We start from the raw sequence: 16,977 nt of genomic DNA, 5'->3' as shown, positions 1-16,977 counted from the left end.
AAGTATATGGCAGTTAGAGGCCCCAAAATGAAGTTAGCGCATACAAATAGTCCTGTGGGTAACTTCAGCTAATGAAAAATCAACACATTGACTGCATTTTTGTGGGGTAAAAACACAGAAATATATGTTTACCCCCCAAACCCATATATTTTTGGAAAGTACACATTATACAGAATCTAAAATGGGTACCCATGCCTTTCTGCCCCAAACTACTGAGTCGCAAGGCTTTGCCAAATTTGGCGGTTTTGGTAAAATATTTTGAAAATTGCCTCAAAGCTTCAACTTTCCAGCATCGTATTGTCCATGTATCATTACCAGCATAAAGCATCCTAAATATAAACATAGGGGTCTACTAAACAGTTTGATGCCCAATGTGCATAGATATACCAAACTATGTGGGGCACAGAGACCCCCAAATGACAATATGTATAGACATTTTCACGGCTGACGCACGCTGGCTGCTGCAATATAAGCACCCGGTGTGTGTAATATGCGACATTAGACCCCCCTAACAGTACAGAGACCCCAGAAAACCATATATTTTCAGAAAGTACACATTCTGACGAATCCAAAATGGGTAAATATGTGTTCCTACTGCAAACTGTCAAACTGCAAAGCAATGCTGAACGTAACAGTTTTTATCAAATTTCTGAAAATCGTCACAAAGCTTGAAATTTATCCCATTATATGCCCCACATTTCGTAACTTATCAGCATAAAACATCCTAAATATGAGCGCCAGGGGTCTACTGAACACTTTGATGCCCAAAATGCATAGATATACCAAACTATGTGGCGCACAGAGACCCACAAATGACAATATGTATAGACATTTTCACGGCTGACACGCTGGCTGCAGCAATATAACCACCCGGTGTGTGTGTATTATGCGACATTAGACCACCTAACAGTACAGAGACCCCAGAAAACCATATATTTTCAGAAAGTACACATTCTGACGAATCCAATATGGGTAAATAAGTGTTTCTACTGCAAACTGCCAAACTGCAAAGCAATGCTGAACATAACGGTTTTTATCAAATTTCTGAAAATCGTCACAAAGCTTGAATTTTACCCCATTATATGCCCCACATTTCGTAACTTATCAGCATAAAACATCCTGAATATGAACGCCAGGGGTCTACTGAACACTTTGATGCCCAATATGCATAGATATACCAAACTATGTGGCGCACAGAGACCCCCAAATGACAATAGTGTATACATTTTCACGGCTGACGCGCGCTGGCTGCTGCAATATAAGCACCCGGTGTGTCTAATATGCGACATTAGACCCCCCTAACAGTACAGAGACCCCAGAAAACCATATATTTTCGGAAAGTACACATTCTGACGAATCCAATATGGGTAAATATGTGTTCCTACTGCATACTGTCAAACTGCAAAGCAATGCTGAACGTAACGGTTTTTATCAAATTTCTGAAAATCGTCACAAAGCTTGAATTTTACCCCATTATATGCCCCACATTTCGTAACTTATCAGCATAAAACATCCTGAATATGAACGCCAGGGGTCTACTAAACACTTTGATGCCCAATATGCATAGATATACCAAACTATGTGGCGCACAGAGACCCCCAAATGACAATAGTGTATACATTTTCACGGCTGATGCGCGCTGGCTGCTGCAATACAAGCACCTGGTGTGTGTAATATGCGACATTAGACCCCCCTAACAGTACAGAGACCCCAGAAAACCATATATTTTCAGAAAGTACACATTTTGACGAATCCAATATGGGTAAATATGTGTTCCTACTGCAAACTGTCAAACTGCAAAGCAATGCTGAACGTAACGGTTTTTATCAAATTTCTGAACATCGTCACAAAGCTTGAATTTTACCCCATTATATGCCCCACATTTCGTAACTTATCAGCATAAAACATCCTAAATATGAGCGCATGGGGTCTACTGAACACTTTGATGCCCAATATGCATAGATATACCAAACTATGTGGCGCACAGAGACCCCCAAATGACAATATGTATAGACATTTTCACGGCTGACGCGCTGGCTGCTGCAATATAACCACCCAGTGTGTGTATTATGCGACATTAGACCACCTAACAGCACAGAGACCCCAGAAAACCATATATTTTCAGAAAGTACACATTTTGACGAATCCAATATGGGTAAATAAGTGTTTCTACTGCAAACTGCCAAACTGCAAAGCAATGCTGAACATAACGGTTTTTATCAAATTTCTGAAAATCGTCACAAAGCTTGAATTCTACCCCATTATATGCCCCACATTTCGTAGCTTATCAGCATAAAACATCCTAAATATGAGCGCCAGGGGTCTACTGAACACTTTGATGCCCAATATGCATAGATATACCAAACTATGTTGCGCACAGAGACCCCCAAATGACAATATGTATAGACATTTTCACAGCTGACGCGCTGGCTGCTGCAATATAAGCACCTGGTGTGTGTATTATGCGACATTAGACCCCCCTAACAGTACAGAGACCCCAGAAAACCATATATTTTCAGAAAGTACACATTCTGACGAATCCAAAATGGGTAAATAAGTGTTTCTACAGCAAACTGCCAAACTGCAAAGCAATGCTGAACATAACGGTTTTTATCAAATTTCTGAAAATCGTCACAAAGCTTGAATTTTACCCCATTATGTGCCCCACATTTCGTAACGTATCAGCATAAAACATCCTAAATATGAATGACAGGGGTCTACTGAACACTTTGATGCCCAATATGCATAGATATACCAAACTATGTGGCGCACAGAGACCCCCAAATGGATATATAGTAGATAAAATTTACATAGGCAAAACAAAATAACACAGAACAGTGTGAAATGCAAATAAATCACCAAAAACTAATAAAACCACAAAAATCAATGCTTTTTTTTTTCACACTAGTGTAATCGGCCACCAGAATTACCGTTTGAATATTTTAGCTGGGCCAAATCGATTATACGGGCAGAAACAAGTGAACAACACAAATGCAGAGCTGAAAATGCAATAAAATGGCTAAAAATTCAATAAAATGGCTAAAAATGCACCAAAATACCCAAAATTGCAATATAACCACCAAAATAACATACAAAAGCTATTGCACAGTACGGTTAGCGAATACGGTATTCGGAACGGCAATAAAACATTTTTTTTAGCCCAAAAAGAGACGATGCGATAAGGAAAAAAAAAAAAAAGCCACAAAGCCATATATGTACATATGCGTGTGCACAACGGGTAAATTGCATGTTATTTGCGCATGTGCGCGTGTGCAAGTGTACATGGGTGCTGTGAGTGTGTGTGACCCCCCCAATCCCCAAAAATCTATGTGTGAGTGTGTGTAAGTGTGAATGTAAGTGTATATTACTGTAATAAGTGTGTGTTGGTGTGTTTGTGTGTTTTTGTGTGTGTAAATGTTACACTTACCTGGGGTAGATGCTGCAGATCGATCAGAAAGGGTCCCACGCAGCAGATCTCCAGCTCCAACGATCATCAGCCATGTGGGGGCGGAGCTGGGCGGAAGTGCGGCGCAGGCAGCAGCAGGACGCATAGGAAACGCGTCCCTGCTGCTGCTTTGGGGCCCCTGGGCGATCGCGCCCCAGGGGCCACACGATCCCCTGCTCTGCTCGTTGTCTAGGGGCAGGGGATCGTGAAGGAGCGGAGCGAGCGGCTCTAACAGCCGCTCCTCCGCTCGCAAACCCGGAAGTGCTGCAGAACGTAGAATCTACGATCTGTGGCACTTTGGTCCTTTGATCCACAGAACGTAGATTCTACGTTCTGTGGCACTTAAAGGGTTAATGTCACAAATTCCAGGACACTATTGTTAACAGGAAAACAGGCCTCACAAGTTTGCTGACAACAGCAGGACTTACCTGAGGCTGCAGCTTCCTAGCTTGCTGAGTTAGAGAGTGGGCGGGGCCATCTCCACTTGCTTTAGCTGGACCTGATTATACTCAGCTGGTGTCTGCACTCAGTGGGGGGTTGATTATACTCAGCTGGTGTCTGCATAGGCAGGGAACCCAAAGCAACTGCGTAGGTTATACTGAGGCAAATTGGATAATTAGTGTTGGTGCTTCCTGCACAGGCCCAAGTTTGCTATAATATGAAGCCTATACCGAAACTTTTTTTATATTTTTTATTTTTTTATTATTATTTTAACTACCTCCACCTTAGGAAAGTCTGTTGAGGGAGGCAGTTGGCCATGACCTGCCCCCATTAAAACAAAAATAAAACAAAGGTAACAGGGGGCAGTAAGGTTCAGGCCCCTAACTAATTAGCCTAAGTTAACTGCCACCTCCCTCGCCCATTCGTAAAAATGGGGTGTAGGGGCCACATACACCAGTGCCGCCTGAGGCCCTCTGGGCAGGTCGGGAGGGCACACGAATGGGGGGACAAGCACCTGCCACCCAATGCTCTTGATAGCAATACAGGAAGGCAACTGAAATACAGGCAGACAAGGAGTAGCAAACATTGCACCTCAGTGCCTTACCTGATTCAAAAGCTGAAGTTCAGAATACTCCAGGTCTGAGGTAGTGTGCTGGGGGGAAAAAAGGTCCCATGGACCAAAACCCCTGTCCCTAGGACGCCTTCCGGGCAGGCCTAATGCTTTCCAAGGCGTAAAAGAGAAAAACAAAAATTTGCTTCTAATGATTGAGGCCTTTGTTCAGAGAACAAAGCCAAGAGCATAAGAGAAGGAAAAAAAAAGACGCCGGTAGGTGGGTGTGGTTGGCCTTTTAAAGGCTTGGGGAGGTTCCTTCTAATTGGAGCAGGGAGGAGGGGCTATCCCGTAACGTACTGACATGGAGTACGTCTAGGGAAATAACTTTCATACGATTGCTGTCTGTCAATTAATGGCCAGAACATTGTCTGATTTGTTATTTTTACTACTTATTTTAATATGAATGTTTAATGGTAGATCGTCGCACAACAAATAAAATCTGCACGTTTAGGGCCAGCTTTACACTCCTTCCTAGTTCCAAAATGCATAGCCAGGGGCCCCTCATCTCTAACTCCAGCCCTGCATCACAGTTATATTTGGAAAACACAGTAATTTACATAAGAAATAGAGCAAGTGTGAAGCATATGCCTCATTAGTTCCTGGCGACAAATACTAGGTATTATTTCATCCTGAATTTGGCACAGATCTGTTTACATAAGGAGATTTAGCAATTTGGTTTGAGGAAGACAATGTGTTTGATATCTCTTTTGTAAATAGTAATTTCACCTACCAGCAATTAATTCTTGATAGGCATAATCCTTAATTCCTGAAATAGAAAAGAGCTCTATTAAAAGCACAATGTAGATGGCGCTAAGGTCAATGGAGCTTTCTATGTCTTTAGTTCCAGCCTTTATTTTTTTGTGATCTGATTTGAACCACTGTAAAAATACGACATATATTATGCACATCATTTAACTCTAATAGCTGCAACTAACTGCATGGTTAGGGTAATGGAACATGGGGCAATTTAGTTTAACCTTTCAAAAAATATTTGAAAACCCTTGAAATTGCCCTTGTTATGCTTTATGAGCAGTGATAAATTGGGGAAACTTGGGTCTTTTTTGATAAGCAACACTGGGCAAATGTGCACCTTCCAGTAACCCACAGCAACCAATAACTGTTTAACATTCCAGTGTACCAGTGCCCCATGAGGATCATTTAGTGCCAGTTCCTGCCCTTGTCAAGTGCCAAATGCTGGCACTTTCAGTACAGCTATGGGACCTGTTATACAGAATGCTCAGGATCTGGGGTTTTCCGAATAACAGATGTTTATATAATTTGGATCTTCATACCTTAAGTCTACTGGAAAATCATGTAAACATTAAATAAACCCAAAAGGCTGGTTTTGCTTCAATTAAATATCATATCTTAGTTTGGATCAAGTATTTTATTAATACAGAGAAATAAGAAGTCATTTTTAAAAATTTGGATAAAATGGAGTCTATGGGAGCTGGCCATCCAGTAATTCAGAGCTTTCTGGATAACGGGTTTCCATGTATCCCATACCTGTATAAATGGAAAAAATGAGGTTGTGTCTTTCTGTTTTCCAAATGCTTTTTGGAGTCCTATGGGTGCTACACATGGAGCAGGGTGCCCAGTGTAAAAAACATTGTAGTTTGCAACATTTAATTTGCGTGCTTATTCATCAAATAATCAAATTAGAGTTGACCACAGCTGTATAGAATTCTAAGAGGCAAATTTGTGGAGCTCAGGATCGGACTGGACTGATGGGAAACAGAGAAAAAACACGTGGGTCCCGGCCCTCATGAGCTCTGCCAACCCAGACCTGATCCCCACCCTGGGCACTGCACCCTTACCTTCCCTACAGGCCAAATCAAGAAAATCAAGACGTAACAAGAAAAAATAACATACATGGGTGGAGCAGAGAGGGGGTCTCTATAAGGTAGGGGGGCCCAGTCTGACACTGAGTGATCCCTTTACAAATGAGCTGAGAGTTCAGTCTGGCAAACAGTGGAGATTTATATTTTCACTCTTTGAAAGACAGTTACTATACTGAAAATAAATAACGTTTCCAAGTCATATAGTTAAATCATAATAATGAGTGCACATTGCTTGCATTCATAGATGACAAAGGGTTTAGATTAGAACAATCGTATGTTTCCAATAGTAACCAGCAGTTTTTGGCATCTCATATTGTTGTCTATAGCAACCCAGTCTACTGTCTAAAATACATGTGTGCCCTAATAAGTCATACACCTCCATTCTGTTAATATTTCAAGCAGCATTAAATAGGGTTCCTATGTAAGAAAAAAAAAGACATTTTGGCAGTTAAATGCTTATCAATCTAGTAAAGCAGTCGGCTCTTCTTAGAAATTGAGCTATTGTTTATGAAATTCTGTGCCTATGAGGCAATGGCTGTACAGATCCCGTCTTAATTCACAAGCTGTGGAATTCCTTGTGCGCTGGGCAAGAGGACGTGAGCTGACTGGTAGTGAAACTTTCAATGGGCCTCAAAGGGTTGACGATCAAATACAGAGAGAGAGGGGGAATAAAGAGAATAAAGGAGCGTAAGAAAGGACCTTGGAAATCTATACAGGGTGCAATGATGTCATGTTGGCTTAATAAATAGGGTAGGTTTAAAGAAGAACTAAAGCTTCACTAGAGAAGTAGCTAGAAATATTGTACATTATGTTTTGGGCTTCTGTACCAGCCCAAGGCAACCACAGCCCTTTAGCAGTGAAGATCTGTGTCTCCAAAAATGCCCCAGTAGCTCCCCATCTTCTGAAACTTTAGGCTGGTGCAATTAGTTTAGTATATAAAATATGTCATTTTTAGCCATATTCATTTTTAGGGTTTAGTTCTCCTTTAAGGGGGAATTAACTCCTTTCCTGGCACCAGAAACAGCATTGCGTTGCCTCTATTGTTGATGAACCCGGGCATCCAAATCACCCAAACCAGTCAATGGGGTATTACATGTATTGGAAAGGAATATAAGGGTGTAACTAGAGAACCACTGGCCCCTTGTGCACAATTGTTACAGCTCCCATCCCTCGCTGGCTCAACAACTATATTCTCAGTGACCAACAGATATTTCTTTCCAACCCATCTGTCTACTCATATCTGTTACCCTCTGCTTGTGGGAGTGTTAACTTTCTCCTTCACACTGCAGTTTATATTCTTGTGGGGTGAAAGATCTGATTGGGGTCCAATGATTGGATGGCAGTCACTGTGAGAGATGTGTTCTGGAAATATGTCTATACAGATGTAGAATCTTTCTTCCTACAACAAAGTAAACTTATACTAAACCTAATACACTGTAGTTGATTTAATTTTACAACCAAGTTAAGAATTCTACGAGTATACAAGATAAAACCCACAGACGTAACATTTGGATACTCGGCAATAGGAAAATATTAGGAAAATGGGGAATGGCCAGATGATCTATGGGAAGGCAGGGGGATACATAGGAAAGATAATACAGACAAGAAGGCAAGGAGATAAAGGGAAAGATAAGGGCAATACTGAGACTGATTACCATACCTCCCAACTGTCCCATTTATCTTGGGGCAGTCCCGATTTTGACAGCTCAACCTGCAGTCCCGGATTGTTACTGAAATGTCCCGACTTTCTCTTTGATCTCCTGCACTGAACAGCCAGAAAAAAGATACAAAGTTTCTAACCTAATTAGCTTTTGGCAGAGAGCCCAGAATAGGTGGCAGGTGCACTTAGATACATTTGCTTAATTTAAGATAAGCAAAGAACAATTGTAACTATTTAAGCTAAGCAAGTCTCTTGGGGAAACTGTGACTTGCTGCTTAAATTGCAATTCACCTTCATTAGCAAAACTGTAATAACACATAAAAACCACAGAAATGTGTTCAAACTTTCATAACCTGCCAAATGAACATGGTAAATAGGGGGTGTGGCCACTTGCCAAATCGTTTTGTCTCTCTATTTCTATTTACAAAATGTTGGGAGGTATGCATTACTGGAACACAACCATACACTGTATAGAAGTACAATTAACAGAAATGTCTGCACTTTCCTTATGGCCGGCTGCTGGCTACAACATTGCACTGGAACTTATTAGCCGAGTGTTTTATGTTAAAGAGAAGAAAGAGTATCTGCTCAATGTATTGGCCATTTATTCTTAATGCCTTTGGTGGTGTTAAGATATTATTAATGAACAATAACAACTTTAGTCTCTCCGGTTACTCAGTGAATATATGAAAAAACTTAGTAGGCAACACCATAGTTATATAAGGGAAAATTAACATTTAGGGGTTATTTATCAAAATCCAAAATGATCTCATTTTCTGAAATATACTCCGACCAATTCTGCACTGTTTTTTTAATACATTTTTCTGAAAATTTCTTCTGCGGAAAAAAAGTAAAAAAAAAATTGTAAAAACATCGGATTGTATGAATTGTTCGGATATACTGCCAAAGATTTTTTACGGACTTTTGCCAGAAAACCACAAAATCTTTGGATCATTGCACGAAACCCAATGCAGATCAGGATTTCTTAGGGACTTCTCCTATGGACTTATATACAACCTCGGCAGGTCTGAGATGCTGGATTTTTGGATTTTTCCATCCTTTAGTTGTAATATTCTAGGAAAAATTCTATTTTTTTTTTTCATTACAAAAGAAACCCAAATTTTTCGATTAGTTGGCATTCCGACTTTAATAAATAACCCCCTAAATCAGGATTTTATACCAAGGCCTTACTTGCTCATCATACATTCAGTGTATGTCCACACAAGGGGCTCAACCATGTGAAGGAAATACTAGATCAGCTACTACTGGCAAACATTACAGTTTTATAATGGCAGTGTGTTGTTTTATCTTAGAAAGACAGAGGAATGCAATAAATGCTGCATAATTTGCACCAGGTCTAGTTACCCTCACCAATCAATGCATTCTTATAAACAGCTGACTTTATCTGCTGATCAGTCGCTATGGGTTACAAGACCTGGTAGCCTTTTTGTTTATTAGCCCCATAGCAACATATAGGTAAAAGTGGAATAAAAAGTGTCCCTCAGGTTTAACCCTATACTGAGTTCCTTCCTCGCTTCCACATGATCCATAGGAAGATATACCAAACTTTATTAGAATCAGTTTGCCACAGAAGGGAAGAGGATTTTGGACTGATGATTTGGGTGAATTTGACCCGTTTCGTTTCACAAAAAAAATTGCCGCCGTAGAAATTTTGCCATCGCCCATTAAAGTCAATGGCGAATATTTATAAACTGACACGCAACGACATACAAGTCTATGGGCGTCATTTCCACGGCGAAACAAGGCGGAAAAACTCGCCCATCCCTACTGATGATTCTAGTATAAACTATCAAGCTTTATCCATTCTTTCAGTAGTGGGATGCGCACTGTGACTTTCACGTTGGGCTGGATAGATGATAGATAGACAGATAGATGATAGGACAAACATTACACACTGGTCTTTTGAAAAAAAATTTTTTTAAAAATGTATTTACAGATATAAAATCAGTCTTATCAGAGAATGTATGCGTAAACAGAAGTCTTCTTTATCTCTCTAGATCTTTGTATGCCTACATTCTCATAAGACTGATCTTATTTTACTTTAAATGCTTTTTGATATCTCTGGGCTATGCTCCACTCGCGTGGTTGAGCCTGACGCATACTGATCTTTGCAAAACTGACACTTTAGAAAACGAACGCTTTGGACAAGCCATGATTGTGTATCTCTCTTCACTTTTGATCTTGTTTCACCTTACCTTTCTGATTATGAAATAAAGCTTATATGAGAGAATGTAATATGTTTTGTTAGCGCAAAAAAAGTTCGCAAACACCTTTGCATGTTAGCGATCAGGTTTGCTCCATTTTTGACTGATTAAAGACCTCAAAGACTTCTTTGCGACTTTCAGTGTGACCAAATTGCTTTTACGAACGTTCGCAGTGTGTTTTATAAAATTTCTCAATCAAAACCATTATTTAACAAAGCTCCAGAGCAGGTGTTAAAGGTTTGCATGACTTTGACAGGTTTTAGCTGGGTTATTTTCGGATTTGATGCAGTTTTGTCGCATAATAAATCCTGTAATTTTTCCTGTAACTTTTTGGATTTTTTGAGACATAAAGACCGTCCAGACAAATTCAATCTTTAATAAATGTGCTAATCCTTAGTGTCAGGGTGAAGAAGTGCAGAGCTGTAGAGCATAAATGAACCTCCCTTTGGAGGAACCAAATAAGAAGACTGTAAAGTAGGGTAGTCGACTCAGGGGCAATTGGGCCCTGGGGGTTATACTAAGCAAACATCAGGGGAGAGATGCAGTGAGCAAAAGAAGAGAGAGCAGACATAGTATATATATGAGGAAAATGGGTTGGAAAAGTTGCAAGGGGCAGGAGATAAATAGGGAGGGGACACTGATGATGAGTTATGGGGAGAAGAGTTTGACAGAGAAGACATGAGGGAAAGTCCATAATGCCTATTTCCTTGTCATCCTCAAAAACCAATATATCCAAAGATCACTTTTGTGTTGTTCCTAGCAACTTTATTCACCCAACTCCCTTAACACCTACATGTTTGCTCACCTATTTAGCCGTATCACTTTAGAGTTTTTTCTTAGAAGAAAAAAACTATTATTTTGTGCCAGTAAAGCTCCCTGAGTTCCAGTGGAACTGGTGCTGTCACAAACCCTGCTCACCATGTTGCCTCTCCAATCTGCCCCTCAAAAGTTGACTTTACTACTCAGCCCTAGGAATGATTTTTTCACCCAGTAAGCATTAGGAAAGGATTTTACAGCATGAAAGAGATATTTGTTCAACAAACATGCATGTAGCTTTCAAGAATATAGAATACTCTATACAAAAAAACAATAATAATGACACTGTGAAGTTTTGTTCGGTGAGGAGACAGTACTTGTAACCTTTAAAATTATAGAAAAAGCATAGCATTATATCCATCCACATGAGTACATTGTACATGGATATAACTGCATGAAATCACTATATAAGCAGCAGTTTAGGGAGCCAAGGTATGGCTAGTGGGAACCAGACCTGGAGCTTTGCCAGGATCTGAGTGCATTTCTGCTAAATTAGTAAGTAATCGAATCTTGCCTTTAGTTGCTGTATCCTGTCCATTGTTGTCTCATTCATGACAGTGAAATTCATCTATAGCCACTTTAGCTTATTTTTTTTCCATTTAGCAGAATTATTATCTAGGTGATGTACTACAGAAAGAGGATGTTTCATTTGAACTTGCAGCTATGGATACGGGATACTGGACAGGACTCCATACAATTTTATAATTTAAAAACAGTTTATTCTGCTAGCACAGACTATGGAAAGCAACATTACAGGTCTACACTGAACTGCTATGAATTAATTAAGCTTAATTAAGCTTAAAGTGGACCAGTCCTTTTAAAAATAAACATGAAATCCAATTTCTATTTTTTATTAAAGCATTCATAGCTGTTGTAAGCTCATTTAAAAATCTCAGTTGTCAATCAAATATTGTCTGCCCCTCCTCTATGCCTTGGAGGCGGGGCAGACAATTACTTTCACTTTCCATTCAGCACTTCCTAGCTGTAACTGCTCTCCACACATTCCCCAGTTCGCTTCACTGTTTAATTGTGTAGCCAGGGCATGGGGATGGGCATCGGGTCCCCAATTCTGGTGCAGAAACAAGATTTTTAGATGATACAAGGCTTGTCTTAATAACAGTGTCCACAAAATGTCTACTGCCTGCTTGCTATAATTAAGAGTTCCAAGACTGAAGGAAACAAGATTCAAATAAATTATATAGTGTAATTAAAGTCATTTCGTTTGAATAATGTGATAAAATAGGATTTTGAATATTTATTTTGGGTCCCCTTTAATGAAGACCTGAAACATTGTTGGCTGTGGTCTATATTATGAGAATAAAGGCTTTCATTAAACAACTTCTGTAATCAAAGATAAAGACATTTTAAGTTATAAACATCAGTATCCCAAATCTTGGTATGCCAGAAGAGAGTGGCTTTTGAGGGACATGCACACTGAAACTGACCCCATCTGAAAAGCAAATTCTGTGTAAAGCTACAAATGTATTGTTATTGCTACTTTTATTACTCATCTTTCTATTCAGGCCTCTCCTATTAATATACCAATCTCTTATTAAAATTAGTGAATTGTTCCTAGGGCAATTTGGACCCTAGCAACCAGATTGCTTAAAATTGCAAACTGGAGAGCTGGAAGTACAATTGTGAGCTTAAACAACATTTTTTGACAATTTAAAATATCAACTTTCCCACGTAAATACATGACAAAAGCAAGCAGACCATCTGGCTAGAAATAATGATCTTGAAAGACATGATTGATGCTGTTCACAGGGACATGGCTGCTAAAACTCTTAGGGGCAAATTCACTAAGATTCGTAGTTGCGCCAGGCGTAACTTCGCCGCACTTCGCCAGGCGTAGTTTCGCCAGCACTCTGCAAATTCACTAAAATCCGAAGTTGCGCTCAGGGGTAGCGTAAGGTTGCGAAGTTGCGCTAGCGTTGATTCGCTAAGCGAAGCGAAGTTACGCTAGCGATGGTTAATTTGCATTCTGCGCCAAATTCAAATTTCAATGGAGGAATACGTACAATTACTACAAATGCCTGGGAAACCTTCAAAACATCAAATAATTTTTTTTTTTTGCCCTACACATGTGCCCACTGTATAGTTAAGTTGCCATGAGTTAGGAAATGTAGGGGGGAAGGAGGGGAGCCCCAAAAAATTTTTCGATCTTTTTCAGCCTATCACCCATAATATAGAAAAAACGCCAGCGTTTTTTGGGACTTAGAAAATTTTTTAACTTTTTTTGAAGAAATCCCTATCTACTCTATTGCGCTTCGCCTGGTCTGAGGTGGTGAAGGAAGTCGTAATTTGCGTAGTTACGTCCGTTGTGCAAATTCACCAGGCGTAAGAGTGCGAAGTAACACTAGCGAATATACGGCGAAGTAACGAAAATGACCAACGCTAGCGAATTGACGCTAGCGTTAGGCGCTTCGGCGCTTAGTGAATTTGCCCCATAGGGGGTTATTTATCAAAGTCTGAATTTATGTCAATATTTTCTGAAAAAAACTCTGACCAAACCCGCACAGGTTTTTTGGGCTTATTTATTAATACACTTTCCAGAAGTTTTGTTTGCAGGAAAAAAATCCAAAAAAAATCGTGAAAAATCAGATTTTCCCAATTTTTTCAGATTTTTCATCCGATTTTCACCATGTTTTCGAATTTTTCACCTGAAAACTTTGTGGGTATTGCCAAAAACTCAGCGCACATCAAAAAATCATTGGGACTTCTCCCATTGACTTATATGCAACCTCGACAGGTCTGAGATGTCAGATTCTGACTATTCCCATCCTCGGGTTTAATAAATTCAGAAAAATTCGTGATTTTTTTTAAAAGTCCAATTTTATAAAAAAAACAATCACGATTTTTTCGTGATTTTTGCATTCGGAGTTTAGTAAATAACCCCCATAGCATCTGTGGCCCTATTACTTTTTATTTATGTGTGCTTGTCCAGTGGATTTGCTTATCTGTCAGTCCATGTACTGTAGGTAATATGCACAACATAAATATTGTAATAGTTAAAAAATGGGAGCTTCAACATCCTCTGCCCTTACAGTAAATATTGATTTTACCATAAATATTAATGTAAAAAGCAAATAAATATTTAATGACTCTCTGGATTAATGGATGGAAAAGATTATAAGATTATTTTAATTTTTAGAAAATAGTTCAACTGCTGATTTGTTGAACTAATAACTACCTGCATGATATGAAGGTAACAAAATCTCAATTAAAAAAACTAATTTTAGATCAACCTTGAAGTTCAAGCCTTTGTTCAGGGCCCCCTAATCTGATACAATGAGTACAGATAAAGGAAAGTATCAGCCATTGAGCCATTTACTAAAGGGCTGACTACTGCTGGCAACAATTCGCCAGCGTTACCGCTTTCAGGCACTTCGCTGATTTACTAACGGGCGCAGGTGTAACTTCGCTAGTGAAAGAAACAGACGGTACCAGTCATTCACACTCTATCGGCAGACGAATTTTCACTATGGCGAATGGACGTTACTCTGCAAATTCACTAAGATGCAAATTTTACTGAACGTTACCTTTTTCGCCAAATTTGCCTTCTCTAGCTCAGACCAGGCAAAGTGCACTGGAGTGCATAGATCTTCCTCAATCTTCTGTTACTTACATCATATTTTTAGTGAAAAAAGTTTGTAAGTCCCAAAAAATCCTTTTTTCAGAGTGATAGCCTGCAAAAGTCTTTAAAATTTTTTTTGGGGTAAACTGGGTTCCCCCATACATTTTCTAACATATGGAACATGGGCTCATATGTAGGGCATTATAACAACTCTAATTTTTTTATTAAGGTTCCCTGGACTTGTGTAGTGTAATGTATTTGCTGCAAAATATACGTCCACTCCACTTTAAATTTCCCGCGTATGCAAACTAGCCTGAGCGAAGATGTTAGAAATTGAAACCTCTAACAAAAATCCAGTCCAATTTAGGCTTAGCAAAGGAAGGATTTATTCAAGCTAAAATTACTGTGTCCAAAAGGGATGTGAGGGTCTCCAAAAATAAGAAAACAAATGTAAAAAGTAGAAAAATTTATTAGGACATGAAACCTAACGCGTTTCGTGCCTGTTGGGGCACTTACTCACTAGCCTATGAGTAAGTGCCCCAATAGGCACGAAACACGTTAGGTTTCATGTCCTAATAAATTTTTCTACTTTTTACATTTGTTTTCTTATTTTTGGAGACCCTCACATCCCTTTTGGACACAGTAATTTTGATTTTGCACCTTGGGACTGAGGTGAACTGTGAGTGTTTTCTCCTTTATTCTTTACTTTATTTTGTATTTTTGATCTAATACTTATTTATTGAGTGGTACCATAGTTATTTACTATGATGTGGCAGTAGCACAAACCTTGTTTCTATAGCATTTATTCAAGCTATGCAAGACAGAATGTAATAGACCTGACAAAGTTCTTAGATGATGCTAGAGAGTACAAAGTATTGTCTCCAGTAGTAGTGTTCCAATACCTTTCCTGTTCCTCTAATGGATATTTTCCTCTCTCAGTTTATATTCGAGCTCTAGATGTTTCATTTCTTCTTGATGGTGTTAGAAATCAAGATGCAAGATACATTGTACTTTTAGAGCAGTCCAACTTTGACTGAGGAATTCCTTTGATGTACTTTGGAACCAATGAGAAAAGAGTCTTTAAATCCAAAGTCCTTTAGTGTAATCACCAAAAGATGGCACTGTTGTATCTCTTATTTCACAAAGTCTGTTTTTCCCTATCTTGCATGCCTCTTTAAATATTCAAAACTTAAAATTATTATGGAAATAACACATATCTATTAACTAACTAACATTAGTGGATTAATTAACATTAACATATAAAATACATAACAAATACATAGTAAAAATCAGAGATAGATGTATGCATAAACATAATCTTTCCCTTAACAAAAGGTAATACTACATCCTTTTTACCAGCTTATACTTGTTTTAACAGTTTGACCTCTTTGACCCTAGGTATCTGAGATACCATCCAAATGTAGGTTCCCAGGCCATTAAGTGCCAGCCATGCTCTTAAAAACAAATCTACCTTATTGTTACATCTGTTTTCCAAGATATATATTACAACAGACCATAATCTTTAGGAACTTTTTGTCTGTCTCTAGTTATCTTTCAACTATCCTTGTGAGATTGGAATATCAGGCCTGTTTCTGTGAGAGAATATCTGTGTTTAGGACTCCACAATAATCTATGAGCCCAATATTCTTCAGAAGACCTCTAACGAAGTTGCGCTCGGCATAAATGAACGCTAGCGCATCTTCGCTTTGATTGCCGAAGTAATGCTTGCGAAAATTTGCCAGAGTTCGGCACCCTGGACGCAATGGCTGCTGCACCCGGGAGGGCTGCAAAATTTACCAGATAGTTTCTAGAATATCTAGGGCAGTAAATACATATACTCCCGAATGCCCCTGTGACTGACCTTCAAGTTGGGATTTCAAGTGTATGTAGGGGAGCAAATGCTCATTATCATCCTAATTGGGCTTTAGCCTGAGTCCAATGCACCAGTCTCCCCCAGGGTGCCCAGGACCACTACTTTTAGCACTTTGGAAAAGTTATTTTTCAGAATATCCCAATGTTCTTTGTCATTGAAGGAACATTGGGATATTCTGAATACCATTCAAAATAGTGGCAATGAAATGCTTCAAGTACCTTAATAAGTATATAGGATTCAAAACAAAACATGAGTCGCATGTAGAGGAACAATATAGTGAAGTAAATAGCATGTAAATCGCATGTCTGAAACACTATTGAAAGCACTGAATACAAGTGCCGATGTTTTGGAAGCAAACAGTTCCCTTTCCCATGTAAGGTTCTGTGCCCGTTGGAGCTCTGATAGAAACAAAGCTACTCAAGTAACTTTGAGCTTTATGTTTTCCCTTACGTAGATGCAAGATAAAACTGGGTCAGGAAAGAGCAA

General features: G+C 39.1%; 1 protein-coding gene across 3 annotated transcripts in view; it reads left to right on the top strand.

Moving 5' to 3' along the window:
* Positions 1-16,977, top strand: part of LOC108719879 (disintegrin and metalloproteinase domain-containing protein 22-like) — a 134,360-nt gene that overhangs the window by 58,842 nt on the left and 58,541 nt on the right. The gene's annotated exons all lie outside the window — the stretch shown is intronic.

The sequence above is a fragment of the Xenopus laevis genome, chromosome 6S, assembly GCF_017654675.1.
Source record: "Xenopus laevis strain J_2021 chromosome 6S, Xenopus_laevis_v10.1, whole genome shotgun sequence".
Classification (NCBI taxonomy): Eukaryota; Metazoa; Chordata; class Amphibia; order Anura; family Pipidae; genus Xenopus; species Xenopus laevis.
This window is presented reverse-complemented; position numbering and strand designations above follow the sequence as displayed.